We start from the raw sequence: 6,831 nt of genomic DNA, 5'->3' as shown, positions 1-6,831 counted from the left end.
GTACATAATGTTGTAGTTTTCAAATACTGGTATTGTTATATTGGAGTACATTTCCTGCAAATTTGCAGAAGAACGAATACGTGTATATGAGAACTGCCAAGGCTTTTTTTAATCTATATACTAATGTATAAAGAAATAAACTTAAATATTTCCATGTGTCCATTGTAATCCGGCAGCCACTAACATTTCTGCATGCACTGATAGCAGCTAATAGGTTCCCGAGATTACTCTTTTTCAAAAGATCAAATTAATGGCTCCTGATTACGAATATCTTGATAAGGTTTTCGAAATCCAGGTCAGTTTTTGTTTAAACAATTTTTTAGAACAATTTCATGATTTATTCACAAAATTTGGTTATAAAATTATTTTTGGCATGGCTGAGCAAAAATAAAACTTTTTTGAATCTTGTACTTTTTTCGTACGACGAAGTGTTTGCAATTTACAGCGTTATAAACAAATGATTTTTGAACATAATTGCCATATTTGCAGTGTTACCTCAGAATATATTGCTCAAAAAAATTTAAAACTTGTACATTGTCTATATCGAGGATAGATCTTTTGAGGTAAAAAGAAATCTTCCGATCGAATGAAAACTTCTCTCCTTACATTTTTGTTAAAAAGTTGCTATTTTTAAGAGGAAATCGTTGAGACTCTTCATTTATTAATAAACAATCACCCCAATTAAGCAATGCCATAATATTGTTTCAAATTTTTGCAAAACCTTTATCTAGCATTAATAACCTAATTTGTTGCTCATTATTTATTCACGGCCTTACAAACAAATGTATTTTTTATAAATATGCTCTCCCCTAAATGACGCAATTTGCAAGTTATTAGCGATTAGTTTTTTTATATCCTTAATTTTACCGTAAATAATATAATTATCTTGTGTAGCACTTTTGATACCTGTGCCTTATTATTTCTAACTATTGTTATTAACAAAAACATTCAATTAAGAACATCGATTTTTTCCAAATCTTTTATTAATCTTTGGCAAAAATTAAACTTTTTTCTCGTGATATTTTTTTGAACGATGAGCCATTATTTATTTACGGCCTTATAAACAATGTATTTTTTTGTAAATATTCGCTTGCTTAAAAGCTACAATTTTCAAGTTATTAGCGAATACCTTTTTTTATATCCTATATTTTACCGTAATTAATATAAATTATCTTAAGTAGCATTTTCGATACTAGCGCCTTATTGTTTATAACTATTGTTATTAACAAAAACGCTCAATTACGAAGATCACTTATTTTTGTAATAATCTATCGCCCAAAATATAACTTTATACTATCGTGATATTTTCTCGTGCGATGAGATTGTATCGGTTTTCTTAATTGAACATTTTTGTTAATAATAATAGTTATAAAGAATAAGGGACAGATATTGAACATTCTACCCTAGATAATTATATTTGTGGCGGTAAAATTAACAATATAAAAAAGGTAACCGCTACTAACTTGGAAATTGTGGCCTTTAAGGGACCGTACAATTATAAAAAATAAATTGTTTATAAGGCCGTGAACAAATAATGGCTCATCGTACGAGAAAATATCACGAGAACGACAACTTTTATTTTACAATTCTGTGATTCCGAACTCGCAATCTACTATTTGCTTTTGGCATTTTAAGTTATATGAAATAAAAATAATAGCACGACGTTAACAGAAAACCTGAAATAATGTTGTCTAACCTAACCCCACCCGACGTGATTCTGACGCGAGCCACATCATCTGTCCCCTTTGGGGCCACATGTGGAAAATCCGATCGGGCCCAGATTGGAACTCGGGAATAAGTTAGACAATTTCTGCACGGGGTGCCATAGATTAATAAAAAAATGCATAATTGACCCTTTTTGTTAATAACAATAGTTATAAAAAATAAGGTGTGGGTATCGAAAATGTTACCCAAGATAAGTATATTTCTTCCGATAAAATTAACAATTTAAAAAAATGTAATCGCTAATAATAACTTGATAATTGTGGCTTTTAGGGGAGCGTATGTTTGTAAAAAATATATTGTTTATAAGGCCGTGAATTAATAATGGCTCGTCCTACGAAAAAATTTCACGAAAGTGAAAAGTTTAATGTATGTATTTATGTATGTATTCATGTATGTATTTATGTATGTATGTACGTGTTTAATCTCTCCCTTTTACGGGTTTGAGGGCCTCCGCTCCCTCTACATATATTTACAATTCCATCTTTAGCCTAACTCAACTACTGCTTATATTATACTCTTTCGCATTACGTAGTATAATCAATAGTAACATTAATTCTATAATGAGCGATCTTTCAGGGCTTCCGTTTCCTCTTACCATAAAGATGCATTTTCCCCGATATTGAAAGCTATCTATCTTACACACTCATTCACACTCAACTGTCCCTCTTCCTCTCCTGTAATTATCTCTAATACATGTGCCCATGACCCCATTTCGTAATCACATACTCTACATAAATTCTTCTCTTCATCCATCCAATACCTGCATGCGCTCACTCCTTCTCCCATTCTAAACCGTACAACCCTACTCCATTTTTGTTTCTTTTTTATTTTTGAAGATATTCTGGTTCCGTCAACCCTTTGACCATCATTGCTCTAACTCTATGTCCTTGCACTCCGTAACCCCTTCTCGTATATTACAAACCCTTCTCATTTTTATCCTTTCTTCCTCCCATTTTGAAATTCCCAAATTGACTCTCGCCTCATTGTTCCGAATTTCCCCCAAACATGCTTGTGTTATTCTGCTTCCCTTTCCACTACTCAGCTTCTTATCAAACCTCCAGACTCTCTTAATTTTGCTAGTATACATTTTTGTCCTCCCTAATTCTTCCCTTAACATGTATCCTGGGCAACTCCAGCTAAACCCCATTACCCTCCTCAGAAATCGCTCATGCATGCTCTCTACTTTCTTATGTTCTTCCCAACCCCAGATCTCCACTCCATAACACAACACCGCCCAAACCAAAGCATCCAACAACTAGACCCTCATTCTCCAATCGTCCTTGAACCTCCTCTTTCTTATACCCCATACTTGACCCATCACTTTACTTGCACATTCAATTATTTTTCTCACCTGCCGATCGTTTCTCCCTTCTGCCTCAAACCAAAAACCTAGGTAATTTATTTTGCTTTTTCTATTTCTGAATTACTTCACCTTTGTCTTATCAACGTTCACCGTCAAATCTTTTCCTCCCACATACTACTCTTCGAAGATTCTCATCATTAGGTTCATCCCCTTCTTCTCATCTGCTAACAGAACTGCATCGTCCGCGTTTGCTAGAGAGTATAGTTTACTATTACCCACAACCGTTCCTCCTTTCCCTTGCTCCTTTAGCTTACCCTCTAAGTCTGCAGCAGCATATTACATAGTAACGGACTCAACGAGCACCCTTGCTTTAGACCTCTTCCTGTCCAGAAAACCTGTCCTTTTTTCTTTCCTTTTTTCACCTTAATCCTGGCTTTCGTAAAACTTTCTTTTATCCTCTCCACTAACTTTTCCTCTACACCTCTCTCTTTCATTGCCTGCCATAGCACCTTTGGGTTCACTGAGTCAAACGCTGCTTTGAAATCGACGAAAAATCCGACTAGTTTCCCTTTCTTTCTCCCCAAGTTTCTGTTAACTAAGTAGTTAAGTACGTATATGTTGTTTATAATTCCCATCCCTTTTCTAAATCCCGTCTGATTGTGTGGAATACTTTTTTTTTGTTCCACTTGATTCTTCAACGTTTTTCTTTAGATTTCTGCATATATTTTATAACCGACTGGCATGTGAGTGATCTCTCTGTATTCCTCTACCTTCTTTCCTTCCCTTTTTCTTGACAAGCGGTACCAACAGTCCCGTCGTCCACTCTTCCGGCCATCCCATCTTCTCTCGTCGCCTTGTTTCTTTTTAACCTATTTATCGCCTCATCCACTTCTTCACTCTCTTTACTCTCCCAGCATTCCTCGTCCCACCAGCCTCTCTTTCCCCCTACTCTTTCTTCATTTGTACCCAGCTCATCCTTTACCTTTTCAATGGACCCCTTCAACCTTTCAATTAACGAGTCTACTCTCTCCTCTTTTTCATACCTAACCTTCTCCTTTTCCATCTTTTGTTTAAACTCTTGTAATTTATGTACACCCAGACTCCCATTTTCGTGTTACTTTCATCCCCCTTTTCCTTTCTCCCTCTGCCACGTTTACTGACGCCTCTTTTTAGTGTAGCTATGACCGGAAAGTGCTCGGACCCTATCTCATTTCCTATCTTCATACTCCCTATCATATGCCGCATTCCTTCTTCAGCCAAGAGGTAGTCTATTACTGTTGCTCCCTTTCCTATGAATTTCATCTCTCCTTCCTCATCCCCTTTAATACTGCCATTACATAGAAACCATCCTGTTTCTCCTATCATGTCTAGTAACTTCTTCCCCTCCCTGTCCGTCTCTTTATGTTTAGATTTCGGTATATATGTCTCCTCCTATTAAAACCAATTCTTCCTTCTTTTCCTCCATCCACCTCGTTATTACTCTCCAGCCTTCCTCTTCCCCTCTACTTCTCTATTCACAAACCACCGCTATTTCTACTTTCCCAATTGTAATTTTTTTTACCATTGTTCCATCTTTTTCCTCCATGTCCCCATCTTTTCTCCTTTTTATTGCTAATTCTTTTTTCATCCCTGAAACCATGCCGTCCATCCATCTCCCTTTAACGTGTTCTTTTCTTGCTTCTTGCATTGTCCACACATAACGTGAAAAGTTTAATCATGTGTCAAGGATTAATAAAAAAATTAAGTTAATCCTGGTTATTCAGGGTCATTATTTATATCAATTTTAATGAACAATTTAGCAAAATAAATTATGAACAACACATTATGTTATTAATACTATATAAATGTTTCGCAGCAATTTAAAGCAATATTATGACAGTGGTTGATCAGGGTGATTGTTTGTTAATAAATGAAGAGTCTAAATGATTTTCTCTTAAAAATAGAAACTTTTTAACATCAATTTAAAGAAAGAAGTTTTTATTTGATCGGAAGATATCTTTTTCCTCTCAAGAAATCTATCCTCGATGTAGACAGTGTGCAAGTTTTAAATTTTCTGAGCAATAGATTCTGCGGTAACACTGCAAAAATGGTAATTTTGTTTAAAAAATTCGTCGTACGGAAAAAGTGCAAGACGCAAAAAAATATAATTTTTTAAATGTAGATTTATCTATTTCAGTAAAATATTCTTCTTTTTAATTAAAAATTCATCTCCATGATTAAAAACTGAACTATTTTTTTGAATATTGTTAGAAACTTAATATTTATTAGTTCAAAATTGAACTGTCTGGATGAAAAGTTTTTATTTTTAGTTGACAATTCAACTGCTTGGTTAAAAATTCATTTATTATTTTTAAATTCGTCTTTTTTCGCAGCAAAATTAATCTTCTAGGTTGAAAATAGATATTTTTGTTAAAAAATGTAATTATTTACTTAAAAATTAACCTACTTTGTTGAAAATTTGACAATTTTGTGAAAAAGTCTGTTTTTGGTTAAAAATTCAACGAGTTTGCTGAAAATTCGTCTTTTTTGTTTAAAAGTTTAATTACAATCGTTTTTTTATAAAATTCATGTACTTGATTGACAATTAAAATTTTTCAAAACAAAAAAATTTTGTTGATAAGTATTCTTCTTATTTAAAAAGTTCAAAAGTTTTGTTAAAAATTCGTAATTTTTATTGATTCAACTGTTTTTTTTTGTTTAGAATTAATATTATGTTTGGGCTGAAATACAAATTATTGCATTTTTCGTTGAGAATTTATCTCTTCTAATTAAAAATTCAGTACTTTAAAAAAAAATTAACTATTTTTTTGAAAATTCATTGTTTTTGCTTCCCCATAGAAAATTTTGAATTTTTTTAAAGTCATTTAATTAAAATTTCCTCAATTTAAAAATGTCTAATAAAATGTTCTAATCAGTTGTGCGGATGCGTGCGCGTGTGTGTGGATGGGAGGATGTGTCGATGTGTGGATGTTACACTTTTTTGTGAACACGATAACTTGAAAGCGGTGGCAAGTAAATTGGTGAAATTTGGAGGGCTTATTTCGACCATTAATATCTCGAAACTGACCCGGATATCTCTAAAAATATTTATTGCATTTTTACCACTGTAATATTCTGAAAATGGGTTTTTTATAGTGAACTTTTTTTTATTAACATAATTCAAAGTTGATACAAGAGTATAAAAAGGTTCTTTGATTCGAGACGAATCGTTTGACCTATAATATTAATACAATTTATTAAAGAGTAGGGACGTTATGGTAATTTATATATTTTAAAAATCGATCTTTGTAGTAAACATTTTCTCATACTCATAATTTAAAGTTAATGATAGAATAGAAAAGTTGAGTTAATTCGAGTCGAATCGATTGATCTATAATATTGATATATTTTACTCAAGAGTAAGGAAGCCATGGTAATGCATGATATTTGAAAATACGGTTTTTTATAGTGAAATTTTTTTTACTAACATAATTCAAAATTGATGCAAAAACGGAAAAGATTCCTTGAATCGAGGAAAATCGGTCGACCTATAATAATAATATGCTTTGTTAGAGAGTAAAGAATTCATGTTCATTTATAATGCAGTGAAACTCTGGTATAGCGCTTATTTTGGGGCTGACGGTGGGTGGGAACTAACTCATTATAGCCCGCTCCGCTTTTTTTTTCTCGCTTGAGTGCTCGCCTGAGTGACAACCGCAGATCCAGCGTACCTCGTTCAGCTCCTGTTACACCTACCTGCGGCCTGGCGTCAATGATCGGAAGGGCTATAGAAGGGAGGGCTATTGAAGGATGTCACTCTAGTT

The sequence above is a fragment of the Belonocnema kinseyi genome, chromosome 6 (assembly GCF_010883055.1).
Source record: "Belonocnema kinseyi isolate 2016_QV_RU_SX_M_011 chromosome 6, B_treatae_v1, whole genome shotgun sequence".
NCBI classification, from domain to species: domain Eukaryota; kingdom Metazoa; phylum Arthropoda; class Insecta; order Hymenoptera; family Cynipidae; genus Belonocnema; species Belonocnema kinseyi.
Note: the sequence above shows the minus strand (reverse complement) of the source record.